This window comes from Mesoplodon densirostris, chromosome 9 (genome assembly GCF_025265405.1).
Source record: "Mesoplodon densirostris isolate mMesDen1 chromosome 9, mMesDen1 primary haplotype, whole genome shotgun sequence".
In the NCBI taxonomy this organism is placed as follows: domain Eukaryota; kingdom Metazoa; phylum Chordata; class Mammalia; order Artiodactyla; family Ziphiidae; genus Mesoplodon; species Mesoplodon densirostris.
The window spans coordinates 95,742,984-95,760,636 of NC_082669.1; the positions used below are offsets into that span (position 1 = coordinate 95,742,984).

The 17,653-nt window shown below is 43.6% G+C and overlaps 1 long non-coding RNA gene across 1 annotated transcript in view; it reads left to right on the forward strand.

Moving 5' to 3' along the window:
* The first annotated feature begins 1,133 nt into the window (after window positions 1-1,133).
* The window catches only part of LOC132496290 (uncharacterized), a 28,895-nt gene continuing 12,375 nt past the window's right edge, over window positions 1,134-17,653 (forward strand). Inside the window, exon 1 of the long non-coding RNA XR_009533392.1 lies at window positions 1,134-1,245. This is a non-coding gene — a long non-coding RNA (uncharacterized LOC132496290). The remainder of the gene's footprint in view (window positions 1,246-17,653) is intronic.

The following is a 17,653-nucleotide window of genomic DNA, read 5'->3' on the forward strand; positions in this document are numbered from 1 at the left end:
ACTTAAACAACTGCACCAGGTTAACTTGCTAGCTTATAAGAAGGGTAAAACCTCAGACTCTCCATAGTTCTTGACAACTGTACCTGGATTTTTTTTGTTTTGTTTTGTGGTACGCGGGCCTCTCACTGTTGTGGCCTCTCCCGTTGTGGAGCACAGGCTCTGGACGCGCAGGCTCAGCGGCCATGGCTCACGGGCCCAGCCTCTCCGCGGCATGTGGGATCTTCCCGGACCGGGGCACGAACCCATGTCCCCTGCATCGGCAGGTGGACTCTCAACCACTGCGCCACCAGGGAAGCCCTGGATTTTTTTACTTTCTGAAAATATCATCACCATTACCTAGATGTCATACCTAGATGAATAATACTTGCCAAATGAATCTTTGAGTTCAATGAACGAATCACCTTTTAGTGAGACTCTACCAGGGGTTTTCTTCCATGCTAGCTTCACAGTTCTGTTTAGTGTAGACTATTATTCTCATTTTTCAAATGAGGAAACCTAGGTTTAGGAACATTAAGTACGTTCCCGATATCCTACATCTAGTAACTGTGAGCACTAAAGCCTTAAACTAGTCCAATGTTCTTTCTGTCACTATTGCCTCTTTTAATGTTTTAGCTATAGATGTGTTCATTTTCATACCAAATTACAAAAGCTACTGGGAAAGGAAAAATGATTGTTTAAAGAGAATATGTGAGCTTCAAACAAGAAGGAAAGGGAGAGGTGGAGAAAGAGTGAGGGTGAAAGAAAAAAAGAAAGAGGAGAGATAGAAAGGCTGAAAAAATATGTCCAAATATTTTTAGAGGGTAAGTGTTGAACTGGGGTCCCTAAAACAAAGGTTGGAAGCAGGAGGAGGTTATGGGGCGGATTAAGGGGACTTGGTGCAGATCAGTGGAAAATCCCAAGCACAGTGCCCAGGTAAAGCCTGCAGGGAGCCGAAAAGTCAAGTAGCAAGAGTCCAAGAAAATGGGGCAGTCATCAGAGTCCCATAGAAAAAGTGAGAGAAGGGGATCAAGGGAGAGGTCTTGGTAGTTGGAGAGGGCAACGAGGAGTGATTGCTTGACGCCCTGGAATATTATAAAGTGGGGACAGTCTTTTGCCATTATTGTGTTTATCTCCTTTGTTTTCTTTAGACATCAGTGGTCTTTCCTGTGTGCAGAAGGGAACTGTTAAGGACCCCATCTGGTTTGGACAGAGAGACGATAACCACCATTTACCTCGGGTGGCCCTTAGGAGAATGAACACTATAAGGTACTTGTTTAAAAGCTAAAATGTTTGGGCTCAGTCTCCAAAGATCTCACCTGCAGTGAGTTTTTGTGTCCTTATTTTTATCTTTAGTTCAATTCAGTTGTACTCTGAGCTCCGCAGAGCCTTGAAAATAATAAAGGTTGCTGTTACTACCCCCACTCTGGGTAGTAACTAAACAGTGTGGCTTTAACATGTAGCCTTGTAAGCATTGCCCACCATAGTTTATTTTGTTCAGACTCACACTTTGTTCACTGATAGTCTGCAAACATTCATCAGTGATGATGGCAGCATCCTGGTGAGCCCCCCGGTTCTTTGTTTCCTGGTAGAGCATGGTTGAAATAAATTGGGACAGTTTCTCTTCTTGGGGGGCTGGGAAAGAATGATGAATGGGTCCCTTGTTCTGATGCATCATACTGTTTCCTACAAGGGAGAAAACAGACAGCTGCTCACCTCTGTATTGTCAAGAACCACACCTTGCACTCTAATAAGATCACTCACTGTTGTGCGGTGGAGGTGAAGGAGAGTTTCGGATTATTCATTACGCCTGAGTCCTCATTAGTAACTTCTTTACAAAATAAACACTTGGCTCTGCAGAAACAGGGAACAAGAGCCCACTTCATCCAAAGTACAGTGATAAATGTCTCCTGTGGCCCTAGATTCCAACTCTGAACATCTGTGATCTCCCCATCTCCATGGCAACATAAAGTAAATAATAAAAATAGTCCAAATCCAGGAAAAGCACAGCAGGGAATGTCTGTCCTGAAAGAAAACAAGCGCTTCACATGCATTCACATACCAGCAAGAGGACCCAGGCGAAACTTAAGAGTTGATCGATAGGAAAACAACAGTGAGTGGATAATGCAGAGTGTGAAAGCAAAGAGGCAAAAAATGTCAGATTGTTTGAAGAAGTATTGTCGGCTTTCAATAGGAGGCCCAAAGGGAACATTGCTTCTTGTATTCATGGGCTTGTAGAGTACGTCTTTTACATTTTGTACAAATGTGTTTTGAATTATAAGCCTGTTATGTTACACGATATTTAAAGGGAACCATAGATTATAAAAGTAATAGTATCAAGCAGGGAGCTGGGAACTGCTGATTTTGTTTTTGCCGCAGAGCTGTGGTCTGCCAAGAGACCTCAGGGCTCCTCCCAACCTGCACAGCAGCAACCCCAGGGGCTGCTCCTACTGTAGCCCCACCCACCCTGCGGAGACACAAGATGGTGCATTTGGGAGGCTCCAGAGCGCCCACAGTTGGTGTGAGAGCAGCAAAGCAGCCCTCTGGGAGAGAAGAATGTGCCCTCAGGGGCACAAGAAAACTCTCAGGAATAGGATATTTTTAAAGAATGGGGAATTCAACTTAATTTTCTAGTTAGCTGTAGTGCCTTTGGACCTTTCAATTCACTGAGCCTGGTATGGCTCATCTGCAAAAAACGAGAGGGGGACTTCATGACCTGGTGTCCCTGCCAGCCCTGGAATTCTACAATTCTATGAATTGAGCACAAAGCATGATTTTGTTTCAGCCTTTGTGGATAAAAATTTCTGAGTTTACTGGTCTACTCTAGCAAAAACTGTGCATTGACTGTAACCAGATGGCAGTGTTGCGGGGAGGGGAAGTTGGAAGGGGGAGGGATAGACCCAGCTTAGGAGGAAGATTGAGGGGTCTAGAGCCAACCCCAGTGACTAGCTGTGTGACCTTGGGCAAGTTACTCAACCTTTCTTGGCCACTATGTCTTTGTCCCTGTCAATGGGGATGATGGTCCTCACCTTACAGCATTGCTGTAGGAATAACTGTAAGTGATCAATAAATGGTAACTATTATATATTTATGGATTTTGAGTCAGTGGTTTGAAGATTATTTTGATCATGTAAGTAGGATTTTATAGTAGTGGGGCCACTTGTCTGGTGTGGTTTATGGAAAGCAACCTCAATACTTTGTGATGGGGGTTCCTTTTGCACTACTTACGGGTGAATCTATACTGAAGATCCACCATGGCGTTTTTCTCTGAATCCCTAACAGTAGCTTTTTACTCTGTGTGCATCTTTCTCCTAAAATTAGAGTATAGCTAAACCCTTCTGGCTAATTTAATAATCTAGAAAGGTCGGGTTCTAATAAGTGGAAGTTTTTACTATATGAGTTGTGCACAGACATCTTGCCATTTATTCACAGGTAAATGCTCAAATTAAAAGCTAACCATTTTCATGGCAGCATTATTCATAATAGCCTAGATATGGAAACAACCTAAGTGTTCATCGATGGATGAGTGCACAAAGATGTGGTGGATATATACAATGGAATACTACACTGCTTGAAAAAGGATGAGATCTCGCCATTTGCAGCAACATGGACAGACCTTGAGGGTATTACATAAGTGAAATAAGTCAGACCGAGAAAGACAAATGCAGTATGATCTCATTTTTATGTGGAATCTAAAAGAAGAAAACAAACCAAAACAAACAATCAAAACAGAAACTCACAGATACGGAAAGACAGATTGGTGGTTACCAGAGGGGAAGAGGGTCAGGGGTGGGGAGGTGAAATGCGTGAAGGGGGTCCATTGTATGGTGATGGCTGGTTACTAGATTCTTGCTGGTAATCACTTTATAATGTATACAGGTGTCGAATTATAATGGTGTACACCTGAAATTTATATAATGTTATATACCAATTTTATCTCAATTAAAAAATAATCACATGAAACTAACACAATATTGTAAATCAACTACACTTCAATTGAAGGGAAAAAAAAAAAAAGCTAACCAGAAATCAACAGTCAAGAAGATGGCTTTGGGCTTCCCTGGTGGCGCAGTGGTTGAGAGTCTGCCTGTCAATGCAGGGGACACGGGTTTGTGCCCCGGTCTGGGATGATCCCACATGCCACGGAGCAGCTGGGCCCGTGAGCCATGGCCGCTGAGCCTGTGCATCCGGAGCCTGTGCTCCACAACGGGAGAGACCACAATAGTGAGAGGCCCGCGTACCGCAAAAAAAAAAAAAAAAAAAAAAAAAGAAGATGGCTTTGGGGCAGATTCTCTTTATAATATTCCTTTCTTCTGGCTCAGTTTCTCTCATCTCTTTCTTTCCCATCTTTTGACCACTCTCCTTCTCTTTGCTTTCCTTCTCCTAATCTTCTGATTTTAGTGTTCCCCTCTGCCCAGTTTTGTGTTGTGTAGTCTTCAGTATTTTGCGTTCCTTACTGCATTATCACTTCTTATTCCATCCCTGCCTTCCTTTCCTTTTTATTGTCTAAAGTTTTACTTCCATTGATCCACAGTACCTTCTGGAGGGGCGGGGCTTTTTCAATAAGATAAGTACGAGAAGGGCTGATGGACTTCTCTGTGAATGTAGGAAATGGGACTTGCAGTTAACTCCTAGGACTGAACTTCCAGAGGATGGCTCATGTCAGAGAACCTAGATGCTCTGGATGTAGAGACATCAGGCCGAGAACTAGCAACTGTCTGGGGTCGTAGTGACTCCAGGGGCACTAGATGCTAACCAATCAAGGGAAGAGGGAGTCAGAGTGACTGTGGTTAGAAGAGTAAGGCGTTGTGTTTGATCCAAAAGACAAATCCAGCATCTGGGCTGCCTGACCCGAAAGGATGGGAAAAATCGCTAAATTAGAAAGGCCAAATTGACCTCTGTCCCAATATTACAATAAGAGTAACCCAAACAATATGGTTAAAAGAATTGATGTGTTCAAATCCTTGGCCAAACATGAGCACTCGTTGATCTCTAATATTAACTATCATCCCGTCCAGCTCTGAGTATTAAGCCCCTCCCTGCCAGTTGTCAGCTGACTGACCTTGGATAAATTACTTAACCTTTTCGAGTTTTGGTTCCCTCTAAAAAAGATATGACACCTATATCTTTTTTTTTTTTTTTTTTTGTTTTTGTTTTTGTTTTTTTTTTGCGTTACACGGGCCTCTCACTGTTGTGGCCTCTCCCGTTGCGGAGCACAGGCTCCGGACTCACAGGTTCAGCAGCCATGGCTCACGGGCCCAGCCGCTCCGTGGCATGTGGGATCTTCCCGGACAGAGGCACGAACCCACGTCCCCTGCATCGGCAGGTGGACGCTCAACCACTGCGCCACCAGGGAAGCCCGACACCTATATCTTTTATTACTAACAGGGATTAAATGAGATCTCAGGTGAAGTGCATTCAGGGTACATTGAAGTTCCTATGCAGTTTCTGTATCTTGGCCTGGGATTTTAATAGTTCAGAAAAGCTTTGTTCATCTAATGTGTAGTTAAGGGTCCGTTTGGTTCAGTGCCCTACCCTGGTCCTCTTGTCCTGACATTAAGTGAGTTAGAAATAAGATGGTGAACATCTCTGTAGTATGCTATGCGCCACTGTTCTCAACACCCTTAAATTCATTCATACTTGGCATCCCCCCCAAATTCCCATTTGGCTCACTAATGACTTGAGGTGTCCAGTGCGGAAGGAAGGGTTAAAAACCAGAGTCTTAAGACCCATTTTAAATGTCATACCAGGTCTGTTAGAGCAGTGGTTCCCGGGGGGGGGGTGATTTTAACTCTCCGGGGACATTTGACAATGTCTGGAGACATGTTTGATTGTCACAACTTGGGAGGACAGGATGGGGCCGTGTTACTGGCAGGTAATAGGTAGAGGCCAGGGATGCTGCTGAACGTTCCACAGTGCCAAGAAAAAGCCTTATCCAAAATTTCAATAGTGCTGAGGTTGAAAGACCCTAGTTTAGAAGTAGCCAGTTGGACAAATCATTTTTGTAAATGGGGGACCCTTTTTAGCTTTAGCCTCTTACTATTTATTAAGTTTGAGAAATGTCTGGATAGAGGAGGCATTCGAAGGGATTAGAAGACCTTTAAGACTGAGCTACTGTTATGAATTCAGAGAAACATGTTTGCCTTTTGGACAAAAAGATCTGTAGCCTTGTGCGTGCCAAAACAATTTGCTCAGGGTTTGCTATGCAGCAGCAGGAGAATCTGTCCATAAAAGGGGTGGACTTTGCTGCTCAGAGGGATTCCCTTCAAGGGTTTCCCTTGCGAGCTCAAAACAATCACTGGGAAAGGCAAGGCTGGCCAGCCTTCTGAGTTCCAGCCCCTCACCAAGGAGTGTTTATATTTCCCTGGAAGTGAGAGTGAAGAGGTTGTGGGGAAGAACAGCACTCTAGCCCTAAAAAGGGGTTGTTTGGGAACCATCTTATTTCTTAGATGTGAAGATGAACCAGCTTAACTGGGAAAGGCCTTTTAAAGGGGAACCTGGGTTTTACTCTCGCAGGAAGCTGAGAGGAAATTGTCACCGAGGGCAGGATGCCTGGGGTTCCAGATCCGGAAGACCAGGGTATCGACCCCAGCTCCTGTAGCTGCTTACTGGCCCTGTGACCTTGGACGAAGAAAAGAATTACTAAAATTACCGCACACTACCACATGCCAGACTTAATGCTAGTCTTGCACATGCAATATGATTTCACTTTATTTTTACATAAACACTTCAAAGTAGCTTGGTTACATAATATAGTCAATAGCTGGCTAACTCACCTAGGTTTGTTTGACTCCAAAGCCTATGATTTTTCCACTATGCCCCATTGTCTCCCCAAATTCTTAGTCTTTTTAATCTCAGTTTCCTTGCTTAAATGGACACAGTTAGACCACCTCAAAGGAGTGTTGTTAAGGTCAGTCCAAACAACCTTGGATGCCTCTGGTCTGCAGTTGGCTGTGGCCTCCAGGCGGGGCTCAACACTCCTCCTGTCTACCCCCCCTTCTCCTCCCCCGCACCCCTCCGCCCCCAGCCGTGGTTGGTCAGCTTTAAGGACATTTATCAACCTTTGTGCCTGTGGGGGACATCAGTGAGCTGAGATAAAGGCCCCGTGCCTGTCCAGGAATCTGGCTCCGCCGCCTCTTTCTCTCTTCTGAAGCTGCAGTCAGCTCCTTTTGACTAAGGAGTCTCAGAGGTGGAGGCAGTCAACTCCCTCTGCCATCTGAGGATGATGAGGTTAGGTGGTCCACATCTTGCTCCTCAGAACTGGGAAGACCTGTCATCTCTTCCTCCTCAGACACCCTCCTCCAGGGCCACTGGCCTGACCCGGTCACCTGTGTGGAGACCCCAAGCCAGCTCCTCTCTAAGCCTCAAAGCAAATCTTGCTTCTGCTGGGTGGAGCCTTCCCTCAATCCAGTATTTTTGACCCTTGATGCAGAGATTGACAGATACACCTCCTCAGGCCTCTCTTCCATGGAACAAAAGAAGGATTCCCTGGGTTCAGCCTGGCTCCCTGGATCCTACATTGCATATGGGATCCAAACTCTGCTGAGAACATATTGCTTTATGTGGTTTCGTAATCAGTACTCCTATCTCTCTCAGGGAGGTCTTCAAAAGTGGGAGATTTAGGATAATATTCCACTATTCCTCCGTTTCCTGACCACAGGATATTAACGTCACCCTTTGAGTTGGCCGTGTTCCTATATCTAACAGTTAGTGCTTGACAAATGTTACTTCTCCCTTAGACATGAACAGAGCCTGAGAGATCATACAGTTTAGGGGTTTTTAACTTAGAATCCTACTAGAATCAGTAATAAAGTGAGCATTCCCTCTCTCATTAGTCAACAGTTCTCTGAAACATTTGACCCGTGGAATAAAGCATGAGACAGAAGAAAGATCCTTCTCTATGTCAAAGAGAGAGGCACATATATCATTACAGTATGGTTGCATTGTTGGTCAATTTGAATTCTGAAGATTTGAAATATTCCAATACACAATTTATAAACAAAATTAAAGAAAAATATGAATCTCCTTTTTCTTTCTGGAGGTAGGCGTGAGAGGACACCTCAAGAATAGTCTAATTCCAAATCTGGTGGGCTGAGTGAGTAGAAAACCTTGGTTAGGCTGTGCGCTCCATGGTGATTTGAAATGCCTGGGGAACAGCAGTGCCCAACAGCGATTGACGGTGATGTGTGGACGCACTATTGTTTACATGCCCCAGAACTGTGAGTGAACCTGTGCCTATTATTTGCTGTTGCTCTACATGACGATCCTCTTTATATCACATACCAATGCCATCCGAATGCCTATTAAGCGGTAGAGCTAAAGCTTAAAAAAGTGTTCTTTGGACTAAAATAGGGGTCAGGATACTTTCTCGGCAAGGGCCATATAGTATATACCTTAGCCTTTGCTGGCCACACAGTCTTGGTCACCACTACTCAACTCTGCCACTGAAGCATAAAAGCCACTGTAGACAAGTATAAATGAATGAGCGTGCCTGTGTTCTAACACAACTTTATATATGGACACTGAAATGTGAACTTCATAGAATTTTCACATGTCAAAAAAATCTTTTGATTTTTTCTACTATTTAAAAAGATGTAAAAACCATTCTTAGCTTGTGGGTTGTACAAAACCAAGTGAAGGGCCAGATTTAGGCCACAGGTCATAGTTTCATGGCACCTAGACTAGAAGTTAGATGTCATAATGCTATTAAGTGTTATTTATTGTGCTCAGAAACTTTGTTAAAAGAAAAATAAGTTACAGTGTCTGTTGATCTATGCAACACACACATGCACACACACAAAGGTACACACACATGCATATGCACTAATTCCCATTAGAAATTATTTTTGAATTGTTGAGGAGGGTTTATCTGTAGACTGCTGTTGTGGCCCAGAGGATCATTTTTCAAGTCTCTCAGCCAGAAAAGACAAAAAGAGATGATACTACGATGTTTTGTAAATAATTCTATTAATTGGGTACCAGTTAAGCCAGAGAAACAGAGAGATCTAAAAGCACAATGGTTTGAACAAGATAAAAATGTATCTCTCTGTATGTAAGAGTCTGGGCAGGCAGTGCAGGGCTGTACCTCATAGTCCAAGATGGCTGCTCCACCTCCCACCATCATACCCATATTCCAGTGAGCAAGAAAGCAGAAAGGGGAAGGGGAGGGCACACTTGGTCATGAATATTATTTTTAAAACACAGTGCTTTCTCCTTCCAGCCAAGATGGGGTAACAGGGACTGGTTTTATCCTCTTACTCCAAACAACAACAAGACAAAACACGAGACAATGGTTTTCAAGATGTAGGACATCAGGCAACAAAGGACAACAATCCTTGAGAGAAAGTAAACAAATGAGGTGAGCCCTGAAGGTGTCCCAGAGTGTGGTGCAAGATGGGGAAATCCAGAGCTGAGGGAGTGGGGCTGGGAGTCCCAGGAATCCCAGGTAGTTAGGGTTTGCAGGGTAGAGTACCAGGAAAGAGAATGCTTCACAGAGAGAACTCTGGAGATATGCAGAGTCCTCCTAACCCTACCCTCGGGTCTCATCTGAGCATTGTTCACTGCATGTGTGTGAAGAAACTAGCCAAGGCCTGGGAAAGCATCACCTGAGAGTACTAGAAAGAAAATTCTCTAGAGCTCACACAGAGGCAAGAAGAGCTCCTCTTCCACTAGCCAGAGTAGAAAACCTCCTAATTCATGGGATGTCAAGTAGAATTCTCAGAGGGTTCTGCCTCAGTAGTGGGGCAAAATGAATTCTAGCTTAAACACTACTCTGGTCCCACCTAACAGAGCTTAAAACAAGACATAAGGTCTTCCCTGGTGGCGCAGTGGTTGAGAGTCCGCCTGCTGATGCAGGGGACACGGGTTCGTGCCCCGGTCCGAGAAGATCCCACATGCCACGGAGCGGCTGGGCCCGTGAGCCATGGCCGCTGAGCCTGTGCGTCCAGAGCCTGTGCTCCGCAACGGGAGATGCCACAACAGTGAGAGGCCCGCGTACTGCACAAAAAAAAAAAGAAAAAAAAAAAGACATAAGAAGATTAAATTGTTTCCAAGTGTGATGGGATGAACGGTGACCCAAAGATAAAAGTCGTAATCCCTGGAACCTATAAATGTTACCTGATTTGAAAAAAAGGATTTTTACAGATGTGACTATGTTAGGGATCTTGAGATGAAGAGGTCATCCTGGATTATCCAGGTGGGCCCCAAATGCCATCACAAGTGTCCTTGTAAGAAGGAGGCAGAGGCAAAGCAGACCCACAGAGAGGAGAAGGCACTGGGAAAATAACTGGCAGAGATTGGAGTGATGTAGTCAAGGGATGCTGGGTGCCACCAGAAGCTGGAAGAGGCAAGAAATGGATTTTTCCCTGGAGCCTCTGGAGATACCCTGCTGACATCTTCTGGCCTAAAGAATAAATTTCTATTGTTTCGAGGCACTACATTTGAGGTAATTTGTTACAACAGCCTCAGGAGACTAATATACCAAGTAACTTAATCGCATTCCATAACAAAACTCAAGTATGTTTACAGGAATAAAAAATTATTCAGCACCTAACAAGGTAAAATTCATAGTGTTTAACATCCAACAAAAAAATTACCAGGCATGCAAAAAAGCTGGAAAATACAACACATAATGAGGGGGGAAAAATCAATCAATTGAACTGACCCAGAAAAGACACAGATGATAGAATTAGCATACACCCTTTCTTTTTAAGACCAGGACCTGATGCTGCTGTGGATGAAGCTAAAATCTGGAGTTCTACTACCAAAAGATGAAAGGGAGAAAATTGGCAGATGGCTGGCAGTCCCAGCCATCATAGTAAAAACTTGTCTCACCAGTTGTATTAGCCAGGGTTTTATAGTTGCAAACAACTGAAAGAGATGTGGTTGATTTAAGTGAGAAAAAAATTTACTAAAAGGATATTGTGTCTTTCACAGACTTCAGAACCAGGCTTAGAAACTGAGCAGGAACAAATGAGGCATGGCAGCAGCCAGGACCACAGCCAAAATCTTGCTCCAGAGCTCATCTAGTGAGGGTAACATTTGCTGGATGGACATCACAACTTGCCCTCTGAAGTCACCTGGCACATGTGCAGCTGGGGCTCCCCCAGCCACTGCTGCTGCTAGAAAGTCCCCATTGTTGACACTGCTGTAGCCAACTGCCAACAGGTCTCCTCCTTGCCTTTGCTTCCTTGTACCACTAGCTAAAGGCTACAATGGGTGCATCGGACAGCAGAGCCTCAGTCATAGTCTGAGTCCCAGCGGCTAGGAAGACTGGGAGAGGGAGTTTTCAGCTTCTGCCCCAGAAAACATCAAGAGGAAAAGAAATCTTCTCAAAACTGGAAAAGCGTGCAGAAACTGAACAGCCAAATAATCATGATAGTAGTAATAATAATAGTAATCACCGACAAAGTCCATTTTATGAGTTCAGATTCTACTGATGTTGGTGAGCCATGAGTGCAGGGCAAAGGGGAGAGCTTAACATTAGTGACTCAGCTTCTACTCCTCAGAACCCAGCTTTCACCCATCTAAGCCTGCCTTCGCTTTTTATTCCTAATGAATAAATGTTAGTCATATTTAGACATAGTTGAGATGTGTGAGGGATCACTCGGAAGTAAATCATCTAAGTCAGTGTGATTAACGTCCCATTTTTTGTGATTTTCTTTACTAACATTTGTTACTTTATGGACATCCTATTGGCTACCAACCTTTGCATCGAGGATGGGAAAAAGAAAATCTACAAATAGAATGGCAGGTAGTTAAACGCACTGTTCTTTCCTTTGTACTCTGGTATTTACTGTAGAGAATGACTGTGACCCTGGTTTAGCTCTGACCAACTTGCTTCCTGGATTAATTAAGTCTTTAATCTGTGATGATCCTTAAGCAGCCCTACCCCCCAACCCCCCAGCCTCCATTCTCCTTGCTTAAAAGGAAGTATCAATAGTAGGGAATATCTGACCGGAAGGACCAATGCTTTGGACAGCTGCATTAGTATGATTTAAGAGTGATGGGAGGATCTCTACCTTGTCCCTAGTGTTCTGTCCTTTAAAGTTAATTCCTTGGACCCTTTCCATAAGGCTCTCATTAAAATACAAAAACAAACAAACAAAAAAAACCAGAAACACAGAAGGGGGCTTCCCTGGTGGCGCAGTGGTTGGGAATCCGCCTGCCAGTGCAGGCGGCGCAGGTTTGGGCCCTGGTCTGGGAGGATCCCACGTGCCGCGGAGCAGCTGGGCCCGTGAGCCACAACTACTGAGCCCATGAGCCGCAACTATTGAGCCCGCGCTCTGGAGCCCATGCTGCGCAACGGGAGAGGCCACCGCACTGAGAGGCCCACGCACTGGAACGAAGAGTGGGCCCCACTCTCAGCAACTAGAGAAAGACCGCATACAGCAACGAAGACCCAATGCAGCCAAAAATAAATAAATTAATTTAAAAAAAATAGAAGGGACAACACGTAAAACAATGACCACTTTTAACACCTTGAAGGTGTAAGTTTTTCAGGCACTAACACACACATTTGGCACTACAGAGTGCTTCACGTGCAATTTAAGTCACTATTCTTCATAAAACCCTATTCATAGGGGTAATATTACTGCTTTTCTACAGATGAAGAAAGGGGCAGAGAAGTCACATAACTTGCCTAAGGTCACTCAGCCAGTGAATGGCAGAGCTGTGATTCAAATCCCCAGAGTTGCTCTGTAACTGCTACCTGTCTAGCCTCTGTCCTTGGGTGCTTCTCACCTAAGAGAGTGGTGACAGGAGCAGGACACGGGGCAGGTAAATGCTGCTAAAGGGAGAAGGGAGCCCAGGTCCAGGGCACAGCACATGGCCCATGCAGGGCAGTCCTGAGTCCAGGTGGGGACTCTGAAGGGCACACGTGAGAAAGATCTGGAGGGCTGGCACAGCACAAATCACCCCTTGGCCAAGGGTCTGCCTTCTTTTTGGCTGGGCACCCTTAGTGCTCTTGTGCAAATGGCTCTGACTTCAAGGCTCTGCCTTCTGAAGAACTCCCCAGTTACTTTCATACCTGATAAAACTGGCAGACTCTGTCTGCCACCTCGAGGTCCAAGGACAAAGTGGGGGAGGGGGGATATTAAGCGGAGCTATGAGTGATGCTTAAGGAGATACGGAAAATGATTTGCTGCCTACTGGAAGCAAAGTCAGCAACATGCATAACAGTAAGGCAAGTCACTGATGAGAGAAATGAAAGCTGCTGGGGCCATAATTAAATCGAGACATCTGAATGGAGAGTCCGACAGGAGACTTATGACCAGGATGGCAGGCTCTGTGGACTCTCCAGCATTTTCGCTGGACACATTCACAAAGCACCACATAAGCAGAAATATTCACAGACGTGAAGCCATGAAGTCGCTGTTGTTGTTTCTGCTGGGGACTTTACTACCCTTAAAGTAAAGAGTGAGTTTTAGTTCTGGGGGACTGTCCCTTTCACAGAAAAGCCCAGAATCCAAACCCCATTCAAATCCCATCATGATTCTCTCTTAGTCTCTTGGTCTCTTTCTCCCTCTGCATCCACCCCAGCATCCAAAGTGTCTGATTCTAAATATAAATCACACAACCAGACACATGAGAAGATAAGTAAAGAGAACCAAAGCAAAAGAGCATCAAGCAATCCTTCATTTTTCCCAACCAGGCCAGGCAATGGTGGAGAAAAACAGAAAAGCTTCTGCCAAAACCATCCTGCAATAACTCCAACTTCCCAGTTCTTTCCTCATCAGCAGGAAAGTCAGGTACTATCAGCAGAAATAGGCTTTACGAGTAGCAACGTGAGCACCGCACCATGATTTAAGCTTCTCAAAAGACCCAGACTTTGGGCACTTAGACTGATAACAGATTATATCTCAAAAACGTCTTCTATCTGGCAAACTTTCTTTTGAGGAAACACAGAAACTAGCAATGCAGATTAGTCTATTTATATATATTTTGGACTTATCCATCTTTTAGAATTAAAAAAAATGTTAAAACATTGACTGGTTAATACCATAATTAAGAACAACACAAGTTACAAAGTAGCAATGTAGAAGGTAATTTTAGGATTAAGTTAGACATTTGGCTTTCATGATTCATAGGGTTTTATATGTCAGACAGGCTGGCATTTATGTGGGGGAGGGACTGAGGGGGGTAGAGTGGGGAGATTTCCAGATGTAGATAGACCCAAAGGAAACCTGCTCTTACCCACTCCCCGCCCGCCTATCCTACCCCCTCGGTCCCACTGCACTGTTGATCCACTGTCACCTCCAGCATCTGGTCTAGTTCCCTTGTCTCCCCATCGTTCCATCTGTCCACCCTAGACTTCCCTGGTTCTGATGCTACCCCTCCAGCTCCTACCTGCCCCTTTGGCAGCCTCCTTCTAGGCTGACCTGCCATCGTAGTTTCTTGACTGGAGCTCCTCCACCTGCCCTAAAGCTTTGCCCTGTTTCCCATGCTGTCTCTCTTACTTTCCTCTCTTTGGCTCTGCCACTGGATCTTGCTCCCTGACTGTAATCACATTCAAGTTTCTCCTGTCCAAAATCAGCCAACCAACCAAAAACACATAAATAAATAAATAAAAAGAAAAAAGAAAAAACCAACCCCACAAACATAAACAAAACCACTGGCCCTCCAGTCTGCTGCCCACCCCTCTGGGGCAAGTGCCTTCACTCTCTCTCCAACATAAAACTTCTTTAAAAAGTCATCTTTGGGGCTTCCCTGGTGGCGCAGTGGTTGGGAGTCCGCCTGCCGATGCAGGGGACACGGGTTCGTGCCCCGGTCTGGGAGGATCCCACATGCCGCGGAGTGGCTGGGCTCGTGAGCCATGGCCGCTGAGCCTGCGCGTCCAGAGCCTGTGCTCCGCAACGGGAGAGGCCACAGCAGTGAGAGGCCCGCGTACAGCAAAAAAAAAAAAAAAAAAAAAAAAAATCATCTTTGTCAGCTGCTTCATTCTGATACCACCAGCTCCCTTGTAAATCCTTGCAATTAGGCTTCAGCTCTTATCCCTCCATAATAATTTGTTAAAGGTCAATAGTCAGCCGGTTACCAAATGCAGTGTTTTTTATTTTCATTTTGCTTAGTCACTTTATATGATTGGCCCTGTTCCCCCACCCCCAAATGTGTCCCCATGCCTGGGCAATTCTTACCTTTATACTTTTCTTATCCCCCTTTTATCCCTGTGTCTCCTCCACTTCCTCTTCTTTTCCAGCTCCAAAGATAAGTTTTCCCTAAAAATCTGCCCTTGATCCTCTCCTGCATCCTCTCTTCTATATGTCCTCTTGGAAAACTCATTCAGTCTCATGGCTTTAACTCTACTGTCCTTATGACTCATTTCTGAAGCCTCCTCTCTCACCCTGACAACTCTCAGGTTCCCATCTGGATTCACCAACTCCTGGCTGGAAGTTTCCACCCGTATGTTCTCCCAGTGTGTTGATCTTAATAGGTTCAAATCTGAATTTTTTCTTTTCCCTCCTGAACATTTACTTCTCCCTATTTCTGTTAATCAAGAGTTTTCTAATCGCACCAGCTCAAAATGTTGGTAGAATCTTTAATTCTTCCCTCTTTTTTGTCCCACATTTGATTAGCAGTCAAATTGTCAATTTTGTTGAACACATGTATCTTTTGTGTTTCTTCTTTCCTTTTTATACACACTGATACCCTCTAGTTCAAGATCTGACTTCCTCTCTCATTATTTAATGCCATAATCTCCTAATAGTTTTCCCTACTTCCAATCTCACCTCACTGAGCAGCACCTGATATTCTGACACAGCACTACCGCATTAATCTTCCTGAAGCACACATCAAAGCTGGTTATTTTCCTGTTCAGGCACTTTTAATGACTGCCCAATGCCTAAAGCATAAATACCCAAACACACACAATACATTTAGGATCTTTTGCCTCTATCCCCAAACTATATCTCTAGTTTTATTTCCCATCAGTTTTTTTTTTTTTCTCCACCAGCTCTTTACTCTGTTGACCACCACACAATCATAGGCTAAATTTTTACAGCCAGTGGCAAGAAACAAAAAACTCTAACTCAATTTATTTATGTATAGATTTAGTTATTGATAATGAAATTTATTGATTAAATTATGTGCTATATATATAAAATTACAACAAGAAGTTCTGAAGCAGGAGGCCCCTGGCATGGATGTTCCTGCTCTGAATCTGATTCTTTGCAATCCTCTTGACAGAAGTGACTGTTCTTTTGCTAAGGACCTCCTCCAAGTTGGAACTCACACTGCACTGATCACAGTGTGCTTTGTATTATAATTACCTGTTACCAGTCTTACCCTTGTTGAGATTGAAAGCGGCCCCAAGAAATTACACCCTTCTCCTCTCCACCTGAGTTCTGAACCGAAGGAGAGAGAGGAGAGAGCGGCAGATAAGATCAAAACAACATTTTATTACTAATAAAACTGGTTCTGAAGAAAGGTGCTTTGCTGTGCTGCAACAACAGTCTTCCTAATACATGAAACCCCAGAATGTGACAGATTCCTCTCCAGTCCCAGGCAGGGTTAGAAGACACAGGCCTTCTGAGTGGGCAAGAAGTAAGCGGCCCGTCCCAGCCAGGGCTCTGTAAATTACATCGGGTAACTCACTCCTCTACAGGGAGGAATAAGGGATAGGACAAGAACCAAGTGGTGTTTAGGGGAAAACATCTCTCTCAGAAACCATAGAAGAACTCAACATACTCTCTCTGATAAAATTGTAGACTTCTTGAAGTCAAGGACTAGATTTTGTACATCTTTTAAGATGATACATATATTGGGTGCTTAATAATGTCTGCTACATAATATTAAATTATATGACATAATTATTACATGTAAGTGACAGTAATTATATAATACTTTACATTACATAATTTATATATTATAAATTTGGTAGATTATATTATAAAATATCATATATAGAACATATTATATAAAATTATTTATTTTAAATTGTTAAAATTTAAAGGGCTACTAATATGCAACGGTGACATTACCAGAGACTTACAGAAGCAAAGCTGGTTATTACACAGGGAAACAAATTATTCTTGAGCCTGCATAGCATGAGGGGAGGCTCATAGAGAAAATGGACACACATACTTTCTGTGTTCAAAGGTAATCATCAGATAAAATAATGTCTCCTTTCATAGGAGTTATTTCTTTAAATCCTATCAAAGTGGCCAGATTTTTATTTCTTTCCAAAATTCATGAGGAAACTTACTCATTTTATTTTTTAAGAGTGAATCATTTTGTACCACCCAGACACTTCATATAATGCCAACCATCTGGATATGGAGAAAATTAGTGTTTGAGATTCACTGTTTTCAATTTTCATTAAGATATTTGGTGTCAAATAGATGCAGCACAAATGCGTCTCTTTGAAGTGCCTTAATATTGATATGTCACCTCGTCACAGCACATAATTCAAAATTTAGACACATTAGTCTATTTGGAGAGTCTTGATGGAAAAACTCATTGCACATTAACAAACACCATTCAGTATATTTGAATAACTGAGTTCAGAGGGGTGAAATATTGAAGTAAACCTTAGAACTTAAACTTGGGTGGTAATACCATATATACATATAATCTGGTGAGTGTGTGCATATCATGTAGCTCGCTTATTTAAATAACAGTCAAACAGTCCTAAAGGAATGGCTTCTCTCTCTCTTTTCCTCTCTCTCTCTCTCTCTCTCTC